Raw genomic sequence first — 24,745 nt, forward strand, 5'->3', positions numbered from 1 at the left:
GTCCCGCAGCTATGGCTGTACAGTTGCCTGCTAAGACTTTTGACCAAGTTATTAAGGAAATTAATCAGGAATTAGAGGAGCGAAATACCAGTAATGCGGCATTGGAAAAACAAAAAATGCTCCGAAAATGTGTAGACCGCTGGAGGAAGAGGGGTTGGTTACCCGGGGGCACTGAGATGTTCCTGACAGGTGAGGAAAAAAATTTTAAAACGTAGAGGCTTAGATAAGCTGGAAGAAACAAAACACAGAAGGGAAAGGAAAAGTGCCTGTTTCCAGTTTCCAGCCACGAAGTGTCCGGGTTTGCTCTCTCCCTCCCTCCTTTCACCCTCCCCCCTCTCTCTTCTCTCCCCCTCTCTCTCTTCTCCCCCCCCCTCCTCTCTCACCCACTCCCCCTCCCAATCCCAATCTGTGGTGGTGCTGCCCTGAAATCCCCAGGTTGGGCAGGGCGGAGAAATACAATTTGGTTTTAATTTTGTGCCCACAATTCCAGCTCCGCATCAAATGGGATCCTGTTTTATCCTCTCTCCCTCCCTTTTTCCCGCACCCCCACCATTGCGGGATCAGGGCAGACATTGTGGGCTGACGTGTAGCTCACTCGAGGTGGGAGGGAAGGAAGGAGTGATAGTTCCCAGTGGTGGGAGACCCAATCTGATCCAGACCAGTGATCACAGGATGAGAACCTTTTAAAACCTTTGAAACGAAAGTGTTAATCTGAAGACTTTTCTCCCAGTGGGGCCAGTGCAAGGCATTTTCTCTCTCTATCTCTTGTGCTCTGTGTATCTGCCTCTCTATCTCTTTCTCTCGCTATGCTCTCTCTCTCTCTCTCTCTCTCTCTCTCTCTCTCTCTCTCTCTCTCTCTGGCACCCCAGATGGGACACTGGAGTCACGTCCCTTATATTCAGATATTGAGACACTGGGGTGTGACAAGAACCTCGGGAATAGGGACACATCAGACGAGGTACAGGCCCCTTTAATAAAAATAGAAGGGGGAGTAATAGATGTAGAGACCCCTCTGGAGTCTAAGAAAATAGAGAAGGAGTTAGAGATACAGAAATGGAACATGAAAAAGGTTCAGGATAACATTAAAAACTTAAACAGAGATATTAATGTGCTGGGGCAGATCAGTGAGGATCAAAAAGAATTAATGGTAGGTGTATTTAAGGAAGTGGAAAAGATAACTACAACACTGTCAGGAGAAATTAAAGCTGAAGGAATGGTAATAGGAGTAAAGGACGAAAAGTGTAGTACAGATGAGGAAACGAGATACGATCCACCATGGGAGGAAAGTAAAAGGAAAAGACTCGGGAGGGAGAAAAATAGACATGCCTACCTGGACATAGTTAGGACAAAAGAGAAAGATGTGAAACAACTAAACTATGGCCGAAAAGATTATCTTAGAGATGAACGTGACCAATATACCTTTGACCCTGAGACATTGGAAACTGATAGGGACAGTGACAGTGACGAAGAAGAGTCAGAACAAGGTGGGATAAATAAATGCATGCCAAGAGTAAAGAAGGAGCAGAAATCCCCAAAATTGAGATATCAATGCCCATTACTGATCACGGGACGGGGAACTCAAAAATATGTACCCTGGTCACGAATGGACTTAGAGAGTTTAATGAAAAAACTACCTCCGTTGAGTAATGGGGCTAGTCCATGGATTTCTTGTTTTGAGCGAGAAACCTGCCAAGAACAATTAGCACTCGCAGATGTCAGAACTATCATGATAAAATTAAAGGCAGAAGGGGCCCTGAAGCAAATAGAGAAAATTGTAAGAAGCAGTAAATTGGGGGATGAAATAGAATTTAACCCACTTCGGAATAAATTTTGGGAAGCACTTAGAGAAACATTTCCTACACCCTATAGTTTGGATGCCTTGGTAACCCTTCAACTAAGGAAGGAGAGACTGCACACGAGTATTTCACTCGAGCATGGGACTTATGGGAAACAGGGACTGGAGAAAGACCCGACCACAGCCCCTTAGGAAGGGCTCACTTTCGTAATGGGATAATAAACGGACTACCTGCTACGGTTCAAGCAAAATTAAGGGACATTGTGGGATTAGAGACAATGTCAGAGGATTTGTGGAAAAGACACCTGACACATGCAATCAAACGACATCGTCAATCAGAGCATGCTAAGTCAGAAAGTGCGTCCCAGAAGGAGGTGGACAAAACAACCGATAAATTGGTGAGAGCCATAGAACATATAGGGGTTAAATTAGCGGCCCAACAGATAGTCCCACAGGTCATGGGGCCAGTGATAAATCCGGGACCCCAAGTAAGAAATGGTTGGGAAAGACAGCTAGGTACAATGTATAGAGGGGAACATGCAGTATGCTGGTACTGCCAAAATCCTGGACACTACCAGCGGAACTGTCCGGAGGCTGGGAGAGCAAGGGGAAAAAGATTACCCTCTATGAGAGGCTATCGGGGAAGAGGAGGAAACTTAAGAGGACAAGCAAGGGGTAGGGATGGACACATTGATGGGCCCCAGAGAATCGGGGGGTGGCAGAGTGATCAACAAGTCCAGGCACCTCAGTGTAATGACTATATTGAGGAAGGTGCTGAATTTGATTATTGACGGTGCCCAGGAGAATCAAAAATCACGCCTCCCTGGGAGCCACCAAAAATTTGGGGGATGGTAAATGGAGAAAAAATTGAATTTATGGTTGACACAGGGGCAGCAGTTACGACAGTGATTAAAAAACCCCCAGGGAGCACATTTTCGGGCAAAACATTATCTACAATAGGATTCTCCGGGATAAGGGAAACACAGCCCTATACAGATAACATCGACATGACATTTGGACGACAAAGGGTTAAAACGCCTGTCCTGGTTGTGCCAAGTTGCCCCATTAATTTATTAGCAAGGGACATTCTTACCAAACTAGGAATAACCATACAATGTTCTGAGAAGGGCCTTCGGTTAACATACCCAGGGGATACAATAAGAAGGGGAGGACAGTTTATAGTAATGACCCCATCTAACGCTTCAGAAGACTCTGTGGAGGTTAGTATTTTCTGGAGTCGGCTACTGTATGATGAACCAGGCCCAGGGCTGATTAAACAGTTTTTTGAGTGGAGGGCCAGTATTCCTCGGTATGGGGATTACCTTTATCCACTAGATCCTATGCATGTTACATTAAACTACACCATCCACCCGGACCAGGAATATGAGGAGAGGTGGGACTCTCTAAAAGAAGGGAAGACAGAAACGATACATTGTCCATTTATCTTTGTAGGTAAGGAGGGAATAGCTGCTATGGTTGTCATGACAGAAGAACAAATGGAGTGGTTCTGCTTAGGAGTAGAAAGTGTGCCTCATGTGACCTTGGGTATTGCCAAAGATCATCACGCTCGACAGCTGGGTCCGATGGTAAAGGAAGCGATAGGGTGTGAATACAGGCAGACAGAAATCCCGGGATATTCCACCTCGGAGGGAGGAAAATTTGTCAGACTGAATATTGAAGCATGGGACCAGGTTGTGAATGAGAAAGTAGAAAGAGACCGAGCCATAGAAGGAGAAAATATTGATCACAGAGACTCAGACAAATATCTTTCTAATCTGAGTCCACATATATGGACAACGGGGCCCTATGATGTGGGAGTAATAAAAGGAGAGGTATTTCTAGAATTGGCCAACCCCGGGCAGAAACCAATATGGAGAAAACAATACCGCTTGTCGCCCAGTCAGGAGGAGGGTATTAAAGGAACGATAGAAGGGTTAATGGAGTCAGGGGTTTTTAGGGCGGCACCTGACAGTATGTGGAACACGCCCATCATGCCTGTTCCCAAACAGGGTAGAAAAGACTGGAGGATGGTACACGACCTCCGGGAGATTAACTTGGCTACCAAGACCATCGGGAGACCAGTCCCAGACCCATATGTAGCACTTAGGGCTCTGAGTCCGGAGCACGAATACTATACTGTCATTGATCTGGCAAACGCATTCTTCTGCTTGAAATTAGCTGAGGAATGCCAAGACTGGTTCACTTTCACTTACCAAGCACATCGGTACACATACACTAGATTACCTCAGGGTTATAAGGACAGTCCAGGACTGTTCAATCAGGCCCTTAGCGAAATCCTAATGAAATTAAAGCTCCCGGAAGATGTTACACTGATTCAGTATGTAGACGACCTACTATTAGCAGGGAAAACGCCACATGGGTGCCTGACAGGGCAGCCAAACAGGTTACTGGTTATCATGAACATATACAGGGGATGATTTTGAGGTCCCATAACAAAAAAAATGAATCTGAAACTAAGGAGACTTGTAGCAGATTGAATGACTACACAGATGAGTTTTGTGGAGGAAGAGTGCTGTACAACTGGCTCCCTGCTAACTGGGATGGTCGGTGTGCTCTAGTAACCCTTAATGCGCCAGTGCTGATTGTCAAAAGGCAGGAGGGAGACGAGGATTCCCTAGAATTGCGCCACACAGAGAGTTGGCTGTGGAGAAAAAGGAGGAGTGTTGGACTCTTGGGGCCGGGAGGAAGGAACCCTGATGGGGTATGGATTGATGCCATTGGCCAAGCCCGGAATATTCCGGATGAATTTAAATTAGCCGATGAGATTGCAGCTGGGTTTGAAAGCTTTCCTGTTTTTAGTGCAATATTTCCCATCACTGTAAATAAGAATATTAATAGGATCAACCTTATTCACTATAATGTCCAGCGCCTTGCAAATTTGACCAGGGACGTTGTTGAGGCAATACATCAACAACTGTCAGAAACTTCCCTTATGACACTTCAGAATAGGATAGCGATTGATATGGTCCTGGCAGAGAAAGGTGGAGTGTGTGCTATGTTTGGAGATCTATGCTGCACTTCTATCTCTAATAACACAGGGCCAGATGGATCACTCACTAAGGGGTTAACGAAACTTAGGGCATTGGCGAAAGAATTAAAAGCCCAGTCTGGAGTCTCCAATCCTGTTTTATCCTGGTTACAGGGAGTGTTTGGGAGATGGAGCACATTGTTAGGACAACTTTTGCTGGGTTTGTTCATTTCTGTATCAATTTTTATCACTTGTGGCTGTTGTTGTATTCCATGCATTCGAACGCTGGTCACGAGGACCATAGAGACAGCCCTTGCTGACCGTGATGAACTGCCTCCGAAATATCAAGCTGTGCAGGCTGTGGAGCAAGACTATCTCACATTACAGGAGACGGAGAAAGTTGCTGAGATCGATCTGGAGTCTGAAGGGGAATGTGATGGGAAGGAGGGATTGTGAATTAGATTGTTACACATATAATTTTAACCTTGCTTGTAACCTAAATATTATAACCTTGATTGTAGAACAAATATTATAACATTGATTGTAACACAAACATTATTAATCAGATTGTAGAACAAGTATTATGAATTAGATTGTAGACCATATGTTAACTTGGGAATTTACTAATGTACGGGGGGTTAGCTAGTTTTTTGCTTGGGGGCAAATGGGATGAAACTTGTAAACGGGCAATGGGATCGGGGTGACGGATGGGGGGTGTACGCAAAGGAGGGTTGGGGGAGCCCTCGCCCACCAGCCGAACTACCCTGTGAACAGAACCCGTATAGAGCTTGGCAATAATAGGCGAAATAATGTAACGCGGTGGTAGCATAGTCAGGGCGAGATTGTCCTCTAAAGAGGACAAAGGAGGGATTGTAAGGTAAAACATCATGAGATGGGAATGTGTAGGGAGTTACCCTGTACAGGGCAGTAACAAGAAGGGGAGGTGTCCTTGTACTCTTGTTAGGTAAAACATCATGAGATGGGACCGGAGAAGGAGTCACCCAGTACTAAGGAGTAACAGAATGCATCCTTGTACTTACAAGATAAGAGAGACATTGATGGATTGAGAGGCAGGAAGCTAGCAGGGAAAGGATAGCAACAGTTTAAGAGAGACATTGATGGATTGAGAGGCAGGAAGCTAGCAGGGAAAGGATAGCAACAGTTTTAGTCATTGGACAAGTAATGATATGATGATGTTCTAAGCATGTATCCAAGGGTATAAAAAATCACCATTTTGCTGATAACGGCAGAATGCATTCTCCGACTAACTTGGTTGGTCGCAAGTGTTACAATCCGGTAATAAAGAACAAAGAACCCTGATTTCGACTCAGCCTGGTGTTTGTCTCACTCATTCATGAACAAAGCAGACCTAACAGAATGTCCCCCATATACAGTTCTTACGTACCACTTTATGTAATCCTTATGCCATAGGTGCTCTGTGATTAGTAAGGGATTGCTTAAGGTGATATGTGAGTGGAAAGAAAAAGTTTGAAAACAACTGTTTTAATCATACCAAATTGACTCATTATGTGCACGGTTTCAATACTCCAAAGGAAATGGGCCAATGACAATTTTTCTGAAACAAAATATTTCAGTAACAATTTGGTCTAGAGCAGTGGGTCTCAACCTTCCCTTCCTATTCACGTATCACCTTAATCAATCCCTTACTAATCACAGAGCACATATGGCATAGGGATTACTTAAAGTTGTATGTAAGTGGAAAGAAAAGGTTGAAACCCATTGATCTAGAATCTGTTTAATTTTTCTAAAAAATTATGTCTTATTTCAATAAACTACTTTTCTGCGGACTTTGTCTTCGTGTTTATTCATCAAATACTTGAAAATCCAGAATTTTATCGATCATTAGTATTTGCTATTCAAGTTAATTATGTCTAAGGTTAATTAAAAGTCAACCTACAGAACTGTTTGTCTGTAATGAGACCAGGTGAGTAATGAAATTTCCTTTTGTTGAAAAACAATAATGAATAAAGTAGTTTTCAATGTCAATTCAGGTAATTTATTTGACACTATTACAATCAAATGCATCCTTGAGACTGAATTCCATCCCACTCAAGACTGTAAAAAAGAATTGATATCTGTTAATTAAACTTTTCATTCATGATTATGACCAGATGCAATTTTAATTTTTCATTATATTTTGTGTTCTTAATATACCATTGTAAACTGATTAATGCATTAATATCAAATTATACAGTGTGAATAATCTTTCATTGATAATATAATTGAATAATATACCACTATTAAATAGAATGGGTTCAATCTATTTAAGTATTCAGGTTAACACACATTCACACATGTATATTTGGAAGATTTCTTGATTGGTTGTTTGGACATGATTCATAATTTCCTCCTCAAATATTTGACAATTTACAGTTAATCATCAAATGGGAACACATTTCCTTTAGCAATTAAATTCTAAAGCTGATTATTTACCAATTAAAGGTCAGAAGCTTGTTCTAACTTTTATATTCATGGTTAAGACAAAACATTTAGTTAGTAACTTTTCTACGAGCACTTCAATAAAAACACAGTGATGGTTTAATGAATAAAGCTGAAATTCAGTCAAAAACTGAGTGGAATAATGCATTGTTAAGGGATGGGGTAGCACATGTAGTCCAAAGTATTCCAAAGTTCAGGATCAGAATTTGAATAGGCAATCTAACATTTGTCAGTTTTTCCAAATACTTTACCTACCATTAATAATTGGGTCTGAAATATATTGTATGAAAGGATTTTTTTTGAAACATAGAGGAATATTTGGATAACAAAGTTAATAACAAAAATGTGCTGGAGAAACTCAGTAGGTATGACAGCATCCATATGATGCAAAGATAATATAATCAATGATTCAGACCTGAGACCTTCATCAAGGTATTGCACATTAGCTACGGACTCCAGCACATTTGTATATAAATCACAGTGACTTCAAACTTTCTTGTTTCACTCCAGATAAGCGAAGACCAGTATTGATTTTTATCAGTAAAACATAATTCTGGAGACACTCAGCAGGTCAAACAGTGTCTTAATACAGCCAAGATGAAAATGCATAACCGACATTTCCGACTTGGTATGGAAGAAGGTAGGCAAGCATCTGAATAAAAAGCTACGGGTGGAGTAGGATGGTTGTAATGGCAGGAGGTAAAAGGTGGTGAAGGGTGGTGGGCATAAGAGTAAGCAAGGGTAGGAGGGATGGCTACGTTAATAGAGAGGGAAGAGGATAGAGAGCTGAGGGAAAGAAGACAGAGAGAAGGGAAGGGGTGGGAGTGGGGTGGGGGGAGGGAGAGCATGTTAGCAAAATCCGTAAAAGTTGTTATTAATGCCATCCAGCTGGAGAGTGCCCAGATGGAAAATCAAGTATTGTTCCTCCAATTTTTGAGTGGTCTTGGTGGGATAGTGTATGAGGCCATGGACAGACATGTGAATATGATTTTTTTAATCATTCTCATTTAATTTATTTAGTAGCTCTATCATCAGTAAAACTCACAGGAAAATTCAGTAAACACCACATTTCTGAACATTCAATTAACTAATGCAATCAGAGAATATTAATTGACACAGAAAAGCAAATTATTCAGCCAAGATGATCATTACAAGACTATCCTTGCCACATTTCATCAACATTTATGTTCGTTATTTTTTCTCTACAATGCTTACTTTGGTTCTCTAAAATGCTATTATGCCCTTCCTCCTATGTCCACCTATTAACTCTTGCACATGGGTCTGTGCTCCTCACCCTGTCCCCCTCCCATTTATTCCGCCGCCTGCCACTATTTTGCTCATACCTTGATGAAGGACTCAGGCCTGAATCATTGGTCATGTATCTTTATTTTTGTTATATAAACTATCCTATCATTCAACATGTTAATACTGACACAAACTCATCTTCTGCATCATTTCCCCAATTCTATTTCTCCTACAGTTTATCTTCATTTTTTAATAAAATAACCAAAATTGTCCAAGTACACAATGCATTCTATTATTTTATTTTCAATTTTGTTTGTTGATTTCCCTCAAATAGAGATTATTCCAAACCTGGTCTTTTCTTTCTTAGTGAAAATATCCAAAAATATACAGAATTTATCAGAAAAATGAACATAATTTAAACATAAGTTAATGTGATTACATGTAACTAAACAGTAAAGAAAGATGTTATGTGACAATTTATTTAAATAATCTTCATTAATACAGAGTTTAATTCAATTGAACTTGTTACTCAACAAACATTCCATTTGTTACAATGAAGAGCAGGAAGCACATTTATTTCAAACACAAGTCTGTGAAAATCACTCACATTTAACATTCTTTTGATTCGATTAAGCCGACTGTTAAGAATAAGCTCTTTTAAGTGGGGAGTAGTTTAGATGTCCTTGAAGACCTATGCTTTTCCATTTGGCTACAATGGATGAATGCGTTGTGCATTTCAGTTTTTATGCTTGTCAAAGCAAGTGGTGTTTGATTTATTGCATCCTTTCTGGGAAGTTTATTGACCAGCTTTTGACTTCTTTTCTGACAATCCATAGTAGCTCTACCCCATAAAAAAAAGTCAAAGGGTTTACTGCATTGCCTGTTCTATAAATTTTTACAGAGAAAATTGTTTTTTGGAACCTAGTCCTTTTCTCAATTGATTGAAGGCCATGCTGCTCAAATTACTTCTGATGGGTAAAGCAGAATTTCTGCTTAGCATTGCCATAGGTTTCTCTCTCTTAGACTATAAAAATAAGTGTGGGTTGTAGTTTCTCAAAGCATGTTTGGAAGGATAGGTTCAACATAGGAGGTCCACGGAAATTTAATACAAGGATCTGGGAGCCCAATATTTGGCCATTCTATAAGGGCCAAATTAGGGCAACAGATGGGAGGGATGGGGAAGTGTTCAAATGATCAGTGGGCAAATAACAGGAACTGAGAGGTATGAGACAAAGTCAAAAAAGTCTACTAAGACAATTAGGGTTGGAAATTCAGAGACTATAGGAGGTTTGTGGTAATTTTTGGAAGAGGACCACATTAATGATTAGGATGAGAATGTACGTGGCATGTTTAAAAATTGAGGATGATATTTTTTTAAAATGTAGACATCCTTTGGCTTGGCTTCGCGGACGAAGATTTATGGAGGGGGTAAAAAGTCCACGTCAGCTGCAGGCTCGTTTGTGGCTGACCAGTCCGATGCGGGACAGGCAGACACGATTGCAGCGGTTGCAAGGGAAAATTGGTTGGTTGGGGTTGGGTGTTGGGTTTTTCCTCCTTTGCCTTTTGTCAGTGAGGTGGGCTCTGCGGTCTTCTTCAAAGGAGGCTGCTGCCCGCCAAACTGTGAGGCGCCAAGATGCACGGTTTGAGGCGTTATCAGCCCACTGGCGGTGGTCAATGTGGCAGGCACCAAGAGATTTCTTTAGGCAGTCCTTGTACCTTTTCTTTGGTGCACCTCTGTCACGGTGGCCAGTGGAGAGCTCGCCATATAATACGATCTTGGGAAGGCGATGGTCCTCCATTCTGGAGACGTGACCCATCCAGCGCAGCTGGATCTTCAGCAGCGTGGACTCGATGCTGTCGACCTCTGCCATCTCGAGTACCTCGACGTTAGGGGTGTGAGCGCTCCAATGGATGTTGAGGATGGAGCGGAGACAACGCTGGTGGAAGCGTTCTAGGAGCCGTAGGTGGTGCCGGTAGAGGACCCATGATTCGGAGCCGAACAGGAGTGTGGGTATGACAACGGCTCTGTATACGCTTATCTTTGTGAGGTTTTTCAGTTGGTTGTTTTTCCAGACTCTTTTGTGTAGTCTTCCAAAGGCGCTATTTGCCTTGGCGAGTCTGTTGTCTATCTCATTGTCGATCCTTGCATCTGATGAAATGGTGCAGCCGAGATAGGTAAACTGGTTGACCGTTTTGAGTTTTGTGTGCCCGATGGAGATGTGGGGGGGCTGGTAGTCATGGTGGGGAGCTGGCTGATGGAGGACCTCAGTTTTCTTCAGGCTGACTTCCAGGCCAAACATTTTGGCAGTTTCCGCAAAGCAGGACGTCAAGCGCTGAAGAGCTGGCTCTGAATGGGCAACTAAAGCGGCATCATCTGCAAAGAGTAGTTCACGGACAAGTTTCTCTTGTGTCTTGGTGTGAGCTTGCAGGCGCCTCAGATTGAAGAGACTGCCATCCGTGCGGTACCGGATGTAAACAGCGTCTTCATTGTTGGGGTCTTTCATGGCTTGGTTCAGCATCATGTTGTAGACATACAACATGGTAAATGGCCATTTCAGCCATGTGTCCATGCAACCCAATTTAAACCCAATTGACTTACAGCCCCTGGTACATTTTGAACAATGGGAGTAAACTGGAGCCGCTGAGGAAAACCCACACAAACGTAGGGAGAACATACACATTCCTTACAAACAGCGGAGGATTCACTAGCGCAGTAATAACATTGCACCAACCACTATGGTAACTGTGTTGCCCAATTAAAATTAATGTTATAGTGGCTAGAGTTAAAGATTATTTAAGGATAATATGAAAACTTGATCAAATTAGCTAAATTCAGATAAGTGGAAGGTTTTGCAATTTGGTGATTTAAACCCTGCTATAGGAACAAAGCCGAAGAGCGGAAAAGGGTGCAAAAAGGATTAATGAAAATGAGAAACTAGATGGTCAAATGGGACTGACTCAGAGAAGTAATTTGGTCAGCATGTTGAGCTGAAGGACATGTTTCCATCCTCTACAGCAAGGGTGTCAAACTCAAATTCACAGAGGGCCAAAATTAAAAACTTGGACTAAGTCATGGGCCAAACTAAATATTTATTGAAATTTTTCAACAACATTTGCATGTTTTCTCTTCTTTCAACATATGTAATGTTAAACTTTTTCTTATTAAAATAAATGTTTAATAATAGTTTTGGTTAAACTATTTCCAGAAGAAGCATTAACAAATGAGAAATAAAATATTCGAGAAATAATATTTCTCTATAGCTTTTAAGCTCCTTTTAAATGTATTTTTTTTTCACAAGCCAACAAGTCAAAAAAATAACAACTTGCTTCAATGAAAATCCAATCTTTCAACTATGAACACTCCAAAGTTAACCAAAGAAAATATTAATCCAAGCTTAGCTTGCTACACTATGATTTACTCTGATGCACCTGGGTCTAAATCAGATACTTGGCATCTCTTCTTAGATGCAAGTTCATCAAACTCTGGGGTCAGAGTTTGCCTCCCACCTGTCTTGAATGGTCCTGTTTTCTGTCTTTCGTTCGGCCATTTTTCGTAAGGGGTTTATTACATGTGAGTTGGGCGACAGGTCGCAGATGCTAATGAAAGTAAACAGAGGAGGTGGGGGTGATTAGTGGGCTGATGGGCCGGCGCCAACACATTTCCAAAGCATTCTGGGATTTGTAGTATTAGCTGTGCATGTGCTATAATGGCGCGGCGGCCAGCGGGCCATCTCTAATACATATTTGATATGATCTTGCAGGCCAAATATAATTATATCATGGGCCAAATTTGGCCCACAGGCCTGAGTTTGATATGTGTGCTCTACAGCTTTATCACTCATAGCCTTTTGGGCATCCATTATTGTCAATGGATGAATTTGAGAAAGTGCTGATCTTCTCCAAGGAGATCAGCATCTCTAAGTCACTTAGTGAAGTTTAGGTAGGAATAAGCACATAGGTTCAATTACTGATTTAGCTGATCTTGCTCTGGGTAGTCTGGACGAACCTAACCCTCTCAATCTGCAATCCATTCATACATCCATGAGTTAAATAAAATACAAAAGCAATTCTATTTATCAAAGATCAAACCTTCATTCTGGAAACACAAAATCATGTTAAATAAAGCTCGGATCATGTTTTATTTGTAGAATCCTTGATGAAACCAGGCAACCAGGCTTCTACATCTGCTGCTGAAAGTCAAGAGAGATGACAAACACAAACTTGTGTGTGTCAAATTGAACACATCTCGAATGAATGCCTTGAAGAAGATACAAGGAGAGAAAATGTGGAAAAGAAACACTAAATCAGCCAAATAAATACATGAATTATTTTCTCTGGTAGGTGTATTTATTGAGCTTTTTGAAAAGTTTTAATTTATGTATCTTTTCAAATGTTTTTAATTTAGAGTAGCACTCAATTTGTATTGATCAATTATTTTTGAAATACAAAAGATCAATGTTCAAATTTATTGTCAGAATCAGAATTTATTATCATGAACATGTCATGAAATTCATTGTTTTGTGGCAACATCAAAGTGCAAACATTCTATAAAAAGCATCCTACAAAATACATTAAAAAATAGTGCAAGAGAAAGTCGAAGTAAGGCAGTGTCTGTGGTTTATTGTCCATTCAGGAATCTGATGGCAGAGGGAAAGAAGCTGAACTTAGGCTGCTGAACGCTCATCTTCAACCTCTTCTACCTTTTTTCACAATGGCAGCAGAGTGAAGAGGGCATGGCCTAGGTGGTGGGGGTGCTTGAGGGCAAAGGCTGCTTCCTTAATACACCGCCTCTAGTACATGTCCTTGATGGATTGAGACTGGTGCCTGTGATATCACAGGCTGAGTTAATAACCCTCTGGAGTTTTTTCCTGTCCTGAGCATTGGCACCTCCATAGCAGACAGTGATGCAACCAGCCAGAATGCTATCCACAGTACACCTGTAAAAATCAGAAAACTGTACATAGATCACATTACATACAAACCGGAGATAATTTTCTTGCAGGTCAGGCAGATTTTCTACTTATTGGATAATATAAACTGTACTCAAAAAGAAATATGTATTCAAAGAGAGAAATATAAGCAAAGAAATATATGTAACCAAACTTATTTTGCAATACAGAAAAAAAACCTTCAGTAATTAATAAGTAACTGTCCTTAAAGGAATCTGATTGAGTCTGATGGTTGAGGGGTAGCAACTGTAGTTACATGTGAATTTTAACAGGTAAAAGACATGATATTCTGTTTATCATCTTTCAATGCATTGTTATAAATTCTCTAGTATATGTATTGAAAATTGAAGAATAAAACTGATGCGTAAATCAATGAATCAGCAAAAAAGTTCCATTCCTATCAGCACAGTGAGGTTTTGATGCATTATAAAATAATGTTAAAGATCAAGAGAGCTTTGAGTGAAATATCACACACAATTTAACCTTAAAGAGGACCAAAGGATATAATAAACATGCCAGAAGAGAATATCCAATCAGACAGTTAAGGTATCACTGAAACATGACTTCCATCTGATTTTGCAAGAAAGGTTTAAATACCAGTGAAACAAAAATGTAGACATATTTGTTTTCTGTAATAGATAGTTCTTTTTAAGAGAAGAACACATCAAGGGAATTATTTGGCCAAGCTTTATTCACTTCATATTCTACTTCACGGGAAGTGTCAATCACATCTTCTCCGGATAATATAATGTGGTGGACTGAGGCATACATCATTTTGCGTAGGTTGGGAGTTCTACGATATTAATTAAAAGTTATTCTATGCCCTTGCAAGTGAACCTATACTTTTGCTTTGTTTATACCATACCTCACTGACAAAAGACAAAGGAGGAAAAACCCAACACCCAACTCCAACCAACCAATTTTCCCTTGCAACCGCTGCAACCATGTCTGCCTGTCCCGCATCGGACTTGTCAGCCACAAACGAGCCTACAGCTGACGTGGACATTTACCCCTCCATAAATCTTCGTCCGCAAAGCCAAGCCAAAGAGAAAGAGACAAAATGGATAGCTTTAGATAATTTATTTCCTCATGTAAATTGCACACCATAAATATTGACCCACATTTTGCAATAAATCATCAAACTAACTCACAGAAAACATGAAGAAAATTGAAATGAATAATGAGAGGCCTGCTTCTTAGAGGAAGAGAATTTAAAATGAGAGAGCATTAACTATAAGATGAGGAGGGGATGGGAGTGGGATTTAGAAGAGGACAGTTCTTCACTCAGAGGGATGCTGTCATATGGAAGGAGGTGCCAGACACTGTGGTGGAGGAAGGTGCATTGGCTTTCTTTAAGAAACAATTGGATATGACATGAATGATAGGGGTATGGGCCTAAAGCAGAGAGTGGGATTAAACCTGGAAGGGATCTTGTTTGGCATGATGTGTGGCGTGTGGCCCCAAGTTTCTTTTATTCAATCTGCAATTAACAGTACAGGTTGTACCTCTCTTATCCAATGCTCTGTGGTCCAGCAACTACCATGGCCCAGCACGTTTAAGAATGTGCTTTAATGTCTGTTTGGGCAGTGTCCGACTGCTTCTACGTCCATAGTCCCATAATTATTCAGTTACCGTGAGGAAGTCCGCAGCAATTTAGAAAAAGTGATCACTAGTTATAGGAAATGGTATTCTGTACACCCACAATGATCCTACTGCCTTGCTCTCCCCCCCACAGACCCCGTGTCAGTCCCCACACTGATCCCATTGCCCTGCTCTCTCCCTACAGCCCCATGTCGGTCTCCACACTGATCCCTATTTACAAATAAAAAGTGTATACTTACATTACAGTATCCCATGTAGCTTAGCTAAGTATATAAATATAGTGTTGGTACAATGTCCACATCGCATAACCTCCAATTTCACAGAAAGTATCGTAGATGTTAAACGGAGCATACCTGTACAAAGTCCTTACAGACAGGGCGGGACTCAAACCCCAGTCCTGATCACTGGCGCTGTAAAAGTATTATTTCCTGTTTTAAGCTTTGTTCTGCCTTTGATATATTTGCATAGGGGTCAATTCCTATTTTCGGCCATTTTCTGTGATCTGGCAATGGCCAGGTCCCAACATCACCATGTTGAAGAGGTACAACCTGTGCTTTATGTCTAGAGGATGATTATTGTTTTTTTTATTTTTTGGTATGTGGAAAAGTATGATCCAAATCAAAAATGAGAACTGGAGAAATCTAAGATTCTGAACACAAAATTCAGTTTCAGTTTATAACATTATATAGCATCAAGAACAGCCCAGCTATAAGCCTGAACTACACCACCATTAGAAAATATAATACTGCTTGAATAGGGTTAAATTTCTCCTTGCATATGTAAGGTATATGAAAACACAACAATATAAGAAAGGGCAGCACAATCATGTAGCTATGAGCAATCGGCTGGATGGTCTCATTGGATCAAGCATCATCAAGGGGACATAAAAGTGTTGACATTTCTGGCTGGAGCTCCTTCATCAAGACGGAGAGTGGCTGAAGGCAATTTGAGAGGGGGTGGGCAGGGGCTAGTAACAGGGGTTAGTTGAGCTGCTGCTGCACAGCCCCAGTGAATTGACATCAATCCTGTCAAGTTTCTTCCCACATTATTAAAAATGTAGTTAATTGCCCACAATAAATGCGTGCAAGTGGATAGTAGAATCTGGGGGGAATTGATGGAAATTTTGTTTAAATTTAGACATTCTTTGGCTTGGCTTCGCGGACGAAGATTTATGGAGGGGGTAAAAAGTCCACGTCAGCTGCAGGCTCGTTTGTGGCTGACAAGTCCGATGCGGGACAGCCAGACACGATTGCAGCGGCTGCAGGGGAAAATTGGTGGGTTGGGGTTGGGTGTTGGGTTTTTCCTCCTTTGCCTTTTGTCAGTGAGGTGGGCTCTGCGGTCTTCTTCAAAGGAGGTTGCTGCCCGCCGAACTGTGAGGCGCCAAGAAGCACGGTTTGAGGCGATATCAGCCCACTGGCGGTGGTCAATGTGGCAGGCACCAAGAGATTTCTTTAGGCAGTCCTTGTACCTCTTCTTTGGTGAACCTCTGTCACGGTGGCCAGTGGAGAGCTCGCCATATAACACGATCTTGGGAAGGCGATGGTCCTCCATTCTGGAAACGTGACCCATCCAGCGCAGCTGGATCTTCAGCAGCGTGGACTCGATGCTGTCGACCTCTGCCATCTTGAGTACTTCGACGTTAGGGATGAAAGCGCTCCAATGGATGTTGAGGATGGAGCGGAGACAACGCTGGTTGTAGGTGGTGCCGGTAGAGGACCCATGATTCGGAGCCGAACAGGAGTGTGGGTATGACATAATGCATAGTTAAAGGACCCTCTGGCCTCGAAGCCTATTCCCACAAATACACTGATTAACCTACATTTTTGGAGGATGGGAGGAAAGAGAGTACCCGAAGGAAACCTACACAGGCATTGGGTGAACTGTAACAATATTAATATTTGGGGAGAATTTATAAGATTTAGGATAGGTCACATACATTCACATATTTAAAAAAACAGATCTTATTTGAAAGACTGAAGATTCACATTGCAGGATCTCTGGAGAATGTAAGCACCTTTCACAAGTAGGTGTTAATTGAACTGACATCATAAAATGCTTGACCATTATCTTGCTGGAATCATGCTGTCTATCATTACCTTTCTGCAAAGTGCTCATAGAAAGGTCACTCCTGGATTGTTTGCCTAAAGGCACTTGCAGGTGGCCAAGGTGGCCAAACATGTAAAGCCGCATGCTTAGGCAATACGTGGCTGTTTTGAGGCCACCTGAATGTTCAGGAGGTGCTCTTGAGGCGAGCTACGTAACCCTCCTCCGAGAGGGATAATCAGCTCAGCTCAGTGGCTCCCCCAGCCACCTGAATGCAGCTGGCTGAAAGTGGATGTTAAAGGGTCAGGCTGCTGATCACAGCTGACACTGGGCAGGAGCCGGAGTGTGCTCAGTGCCGCATCCTGTGCAGCTGTGTCCTTCAGGTGGCCAGCGTTGCGCTTTAAATGCTGCCACCTGAATGGCAATTTAAAGGGCCGCTTCTGCTTCTTCAGGCGCATTCTTAGCGTAGAATGCACCTGAAATAGCCTTAAGATGGGAGCAGAAGGAAGAACTGTTTACTGGAGAAGGTGGGGGTTTTGCAAGACATGAGTCACATGCTCTCTTTGGAGTTTCAGTTGGAAGAGAGAGAGAGAGTTGAGTTAACAGCTCAGTCAGTCAGTGTGTGGGACACTGACAAGTAACTGAAAAGTGCAATCCAGGGAGAACTGTTTGAAATTGATGAAAGCAAGTTCCAGAGCAGTAGATGGCTGGAAGTGCTATCTGAGTGATCTTTCTCTTGAAATAGAGGAAGGAATGGAATTCTGTGGTGGCTTGAAGAAGGAGGTTACCATCTAGAAGACCCTGATGGGGCAAGTTTCATCAGCAAGACCCTGAGGTGACTAGTGGTGGTACCTCAGTTGTGGAAATCCTCGAGCAGTGTGAAGAGGGCATGGCCTGGGTGGTGAGGGTCCTTGAGGATAGAAGCTGCTTTCTTATTTTTAAAAGTTTATTTATATTTTCACACAAGCTTGTACAGCCCATATACATCGTTAGTGCCATAATTGGCAACTCATATTCAAATTTACACCTACTCCATTTTCATTATTGATTGTATACACAAGTTCAAGTCTTTTCCAACCCACCCCCCCGCCCCCCCCCACCACATCTATCATTGCAAATGGGTACCAACAAAGGAGCTTCCCAAACAAGGATGACTGTATATGGCCTGGGATGACAAGTGTATGACTCCAAGTATTGCGCCACCCCGACTGAGCCTGTCATTCACAATGGAAGCCAGGGAACAAATGGTTCGGAGTATAGCAATGGTGACTACCAAGGTGACTATGCAGGTGAATATCCAGACGTGTATCCGGGAGGGTATCAGGATGAGTACCGAGGAGATTACCATGGTGACTACTCTCATCACGGTGTTGATTATTAATGATCAGTATTATGACCCATCCAGACTTTGATCAACAAAAAAAAAATTTCCACACCAGGGAAATAAATAATAATTAGGGAACGGGGATTGTCATGATTCAGTGGGCAATTATTTGGCCGATGTACGTTCGTGACTTTCCTTGATCGGGATTAGTGCAGGGGGGAGGACGCCACAGCAGGGAATGGGGGAAATCAATCACCGTCATCCACCCTAGGTGTACAGCTCCACATTTCCACGTTGTTTCATTGATACTGAAACTAGAATCGGACTTCCAAGTCGCCGCAATGCACTTCCTGGCCACTGCCAATGCGATTAACACAAATTGGATTTGAAATTTGGACAGCTTCATTGTAAACCTCGTGTCCGTTATGTTTCTGAGTCCTGCAGGATTTTCTTACCTATTATTTTCTATAGGGCTTGGCCTAGATCAACTGAGAAGGACCTCACATTGGTACATGACCAGCTTGCGTGCATGAACATCCCAGTTGCAATGCCACACCTAAAGAACTGGTCTGAGAGTTCTGGTTTTAATCACTTTCAATGGTGTTAGATACAGCTGGTGCAAAAAATTATATTGCACCAACCTGAACATTGCATTGATGACCGTGGTCATGCTTTTCTGGCAAAAGTCGGGCCAGCATCTCTCAACAATTACAGTACCAAAATCCGACTCTCATCTTTCTATCAATCTATGGAGGCCTGGTTCGGGTCCATCCAACTGGAGCAGGAAATACATTGCAGAAATTAATTTCTTTCAACTCACCCTTCAAATTATGGTCTCTATGGCACTGCACCAAGGTAGGGCCATACTTGGACCCAACATCCCATAAAAAAAGATATTATTTGAAGATAGCAGTGGAATGTCTCTGATCTGACCAATCATGTTTGTTTTTGATCTGCTCAAACAACATTAATTGCCTTGCTCGTAACATTCTTCTATACACCTGATGCCATTATGGCACCAGGTGTCCAGGATCTTGTTACTTACCATTAATAGTATTAATTTATTAGGAGTCAGGGGCACTTTTTAGGACACCCCCAGTTTGATGTTCAGATATTGGTTAATATTTGTTCCAAATATTAATCACCTGTTTTAATATGGGGATGCCCTTTTTTCTTGACAGCAATTTAGTGACCCATTTATAAATAAAGTTCTCTGCTATTCTCTCGCACACCAGATGGTACACCTCATCCCTGACTGAGCTTCCCAATAGTAGTTTTTTAAAGTCTGGCATTCTCAGTCTGCCCAGATGATAGTCTCATGTCAATTTTTCCATAGAGACCCTTGCCACCTTACTCTTCCAGAGAAACACTCTGACTTTGTGTAGCAGCTGTTTGAAGAAACCCTGGGGCAATGGCATGAGTAACGTCTGAAAAAGATAATGGAATTTTGGCATCACATTCATTTTGATACTATTAATCCTGCCCCCTAACATTATGAGCAGGGGCATCCATCTGTTTAAGTCCTCCTCAACTTTCTCCAGCTAAGGGGCATAATTTAACTTGTACAAGTTATTCAAGTTTCCATTAATATTAATTCCTAGGTATTTGATCCCCTTCTGTGGCCACTTTAAATTGCTATTTGCTTTCTTAAGATACCGCCTCTTGTAGATGTCCTTAATAGAGTGAAGACCAACGCTCATGTTGGCACTAGCTGAGTTCACAACTCTCTGCAGTCTTTTCTTGTCATGTGCATTGGCATCTCCATTACAAGATACTGATGCAATCAGTCAAACTGTTCTCCATGCTACACATCTAGAAATTTGATGATATACCAAATCTTTTCAAACTCCTCATGAAATAGAGCTGGAAAGCCTTCTTCATGATTGCATCGAAATAGAGACCCCAGGATAGATCTTCAGGGATGTTGACAGCCAAGAATTTGAAGTTCTTAGCCCATTCTACTTGATGAGGACCCCTAAATATCTCCCAGATCATCTGCTTTTATTTCATTTTTTCAGCCTCCTCTCCATTATTATTTCACTTTTGAATGGTGAAAATTAGTTAGAAAACTTGAATTGCCAATGGACCTGTCATTAAGCCGAGTTCTACAGACAAAATAAAGGTTATTAATTGATCATGTCTCCATGCCTGGAAAGTTATTAGTAGTGGGTTGAGGTAGCTAATGAGAAATATGAATGGAAGAGCTGATTGAATTGACAAGTGTCACATTCTGACAGTCAAAAGATAAAGGCATAAGGTTGATTTTCATGTGAACATTTTCTTTGCTTGAATGTTGAACTTTGTCAGTGTTTGGAGATTTCAATGAAATGCTGTGTTATGTATGGTTGGTCCAAAGTACTGGATGGAGCGACAATGTGTCTCCTGGCTGAGGAGGAGGCAGGGAGGGCAACAGCCATGTGGTCAGAGTGTCAGGATACAGGGTATGACAAGTGGGACTGAGATGAAGATAATGAAAGGATTGAACCTTTAGAGTTCTTTATAAAAAGAAGCTGCAAGGGCTCAGCTATTAAATATATTTAAGAAGAATGTGGATAATTCCTAATCATAAAGAGCTCAAAGGGAATAGACAGGAATATGATACTGAGGTAAAGGATCAAAGTGGTTTTGGTGAATAATGGAGCAGGTTCCAATCATTTACAACCTCATTGTTTGTGTTTTCTTTGGTATTTATTTGTCTTGGACATGGTTATTAATCACTCATCTTGTCCACTCTTCTCGGTGCCACGGTGAATTCCTTTTAAGAATGATGGGACAGTAAGCATTGGTTGAAGGTTGGTTCAATGATCTAATCTTCAATTGGGGAGTCCTGTGCTAGGCTGACATTATCATCTTAAGAGCCTGATCATGCTGGCTGAATGGAACCTGCATTGGTCACTGCACCCTAAGATCATGCTTCAAAATCAAAACACATAAGAACCAAGATCAGCTATTTAGTCTCTCCAATACTCAATGCCATCATAGATTATCAAGCTTTCATCATAACTCTTACTCATTTAAAAAAACTATCAATTTAATCCTCAAATATTTTCATGGACATCCTCTGAAGTTGCTGAGGCAAAGAATTTTAAAAAAATTACAATCCTATGAGAGAAGAAACTCTTGTATATCTCAATTTGAAATAGGTGTCCCATTATTCTGGACTATGCCCTCTGATCTCTCCTATGAGGGCAAAAATTCTCCCAGCCTTTACCCAGTGAAGACCGCTATGAACCTTGTTTGTTTTGGTATGAATACATACCAAACTCTTTCACTTTTCTTCACAAGACAATACTCTCATACCAGAGATTATCAGAGTGAACCTTTTATGAATTATTTCATGATAATATTTTTCCTAAAATAAGGGAATCGAGTTTGTCGATTGTAGTCACGACTAGCTTTTGTTTTGCATTTTCTGTATCAGGACCTACATTTTTGTGATCTTCCTCCTTTTATAAAATAATCAGTTTTATTATTCTTTCTTCACATTTCCCCACATTATACTCCATCTGCCAACTTTGTCCTGATCATTTAATCCATCTTTTAATAGCCAAAATGGGAAAAAAAATATACAACATTGTTAGTCAATAAGCTGTTGCATTTTTTTTTCACATGCTACTGCTTTCTTCCTAACTGGTGGAGATGAATATTGGGAAGCCAATGAAATACCCAGTGACAGTCTAATTCTATAGATTCTATAGTTTTATAAATATTACTTTTTTTATTTCAGCCAGAATTATTTTTAGTTCAAAGGAAAAGAATTTGGACCTAATTCAGCACAATCCATTGTCACATATAGTTTCTTCAATATTCCTTGTGGCGCAACAGAATGCATGCTTAGTTATTTTTTTAATGATGCCCCTTGCATTATTAAGAGGTGTTCCATTACACTAATACTCCAAAATGATACTTAAAATTCCAATTATATTCATTATTCGGAGAATACTGTGCTGTCTAGAATATGAGGAGGTGAATACTGCAATGCCCTGTGTCTTCTTTTCCACAATGATTTGTCTGGCAGGTGGGAAAACATCAGTAAAGGTGACATGCTTTGCTTCTATTTTCCAAGTTGTATAACTGTAACATTTTGTTGATTAGCCACCAAAATCTGATCTACAATCTACTATACACTCCTAATGTGCGGATCCTACAAAGCTGATTTTCAATTTCAGATGATAAACTCTTTCTGTATCTACACAAAGATTTTGTTTTACCAATTCCCCTGGTGGGCTTTGCTTGAATTTGTGGAGGGCTGACAGCGATTATCACTGGTCTGAACCTAGGCTGTCTTATCTGGTTCATTTGTCTACCTGGACTCAAAACTCCTCTAATCTTTGAGGACAAAATAAGACATGGATTTTCTCTTCACCTTCACAAACAGGTTGTAATATTTCATAATGTATTTGCTGTAAAATATTGAGCTCCCCGGAATTGAAGTGAAATAAGTAGGAAATTGGTTGGTGGCTATGTCTCGGAAAGGTGGGACCCTAGTCAGTGACAAGCTGTCCCTTATACGACAAATGACATATATTCATAACTACCCAGGAATAAGAAATTGAGAGCTGTATATAAACATTTGCAGATGATTTTAAGATAGGAGATGCATCAATGTGTATATAAAATAAACAGGAAAGGATATTTAATTATGAGAGCAGTTAGAGTATAGAGCAAATGCAATCAAACATAAAGAAATGTGGGGTTCATCATGTGATGCTCTAGGGTTTCGGACATGGAACCTAATCCTCCTGGGAAAACTGTTAAAAGAGTTAGGTTAAGTAATGTTTTGATTGGTTAAATGTTGATTGAAATACATTTAAATATATGCATAAAATTTTAAAACAAGTCTCCTAACAATGAAAAGGCTGCTGCTGCCTTACTTGGAGCCTGATGTGATGAGAAGACAAGAAGAGAAGCCAGATGTACCGTTGGTGAGAAGCAGGGAGCTATCATCCAAACTACTCCCTGGGTGAGTGATCCTTACGGAGGGCTTTCTTTTGATGTCGCTCTTCCACAGCGAAGGGGAAATGGGATCCAAGAAGAAGAAGCCAGAAGTGATGTGCATGCGCTCATGTGTGAACAACGGAGGCCCTCAGCGACGCGTTCGGAAGATTTGGGCTCACAGATATTTCACTGCATAGAAGATGAGCAGCAACAGCAAGAGGAGGCAAAAGGGAAAAGAAGCTAGAATTGAAGAAACTAGACTTAAGAATATGGCCAACTACATATCAACATTGAATTATGGGCAAAGGTAAAAGGATAAATAGACAGAGTGTGGGAGGCTGTTAATAAATGAAGACAAAATTAAGTAAATTAGAATGCTTATTGAAAAGAATGCATGAAGATATGCAGCAAGTAGAGGATAGAAGAACTATAGTAGAAGACTAATACTGCATTAATTGGGGAGAACAAAAAGTTGCAGCAAAAGGTGGATGTGCTGGAGAATTTTAGTAGGAGAAACAATATTAAGATTTTGGGTCTCAAAGAAGGTGTAGAAAAGCAAGATTTGTCTGGTTTCCCCCTGGAGTGGTTTTCTGAAATGTTGGGAGTTGAACATTGTGATCGTCTGATAGAGGCTGAAAGAGCATGTAGAGCTCTCAGACCTAAACCGCCCTCAACTCGAAATCCACAAGGTATATTAATTAAATTTCTTCGGTACTAAGATAAGGAGAAGGTTTTATCTTTTGTAGCAACAAAGGCAAGATCGACAGGAGGCCCAGATGATTATGAAGGTTCTTATTTTACTCTGATATAAGTGCAGATCTATTAAAAAGAAGAGAATTTAACCCAGTTAAGAATATTATATGGGAGAAAGGATACAGGTTTGTTCAATGTCACCCAATGACTTTGAGGATCTTCATACTGGGTGAAGAAAACAAATTCCTTTTGAGCTTTGCAGAAGCTGAGGAATTTGCACAATCTCCCAATTGTTCAGAGGGAGTGAAGAATGTGAAGATCTGTTAATGTTTTAATTTATTTGAAGGACTGAATCTTTTGGCAGTTCTTATAAGGAGTAATTAAAGATACTTTATATTAATTACTTTTCTCTTTATTATTGTCCTCTGTGTATTATATGGCTTTTTTTTTCTTTTAAATAAGTCTTGAATTAAAATTTAAATAATTTAAGGTAAATATACCAAGGGGGTTGGGGATGTTAGGAGGTTCTAACTTCTATTGGATCATGTAGGTAGTTGTGACTTCAGCCATGCCACATAAAATAGAGGGAGGTGATGTTGGACTACATTATTATAACACCTATTGGGGAGGGTTCTTTTCATTTATATATAGTTAAGTTTTGTTATCAATATATTTCCTTTCTTTCTTCTTTCTTTTTTATTTGGATT

The sequence above is a fragment of the Narcine bancroftii genome, chromosome 7, assembly GCF_036971445.1.
Source record: "Narcine bancroftii isolate sNarBan1 chromosome 7, sNarBan1.hap1, whole genome shotgun sequence".
Taxonomy (NCBI): Eukaryota; Metazoa; Chordata; class Chondrichthyes; order Torpediniformes; family Narcinidae; genus Narcine; species Narcine bancroftii.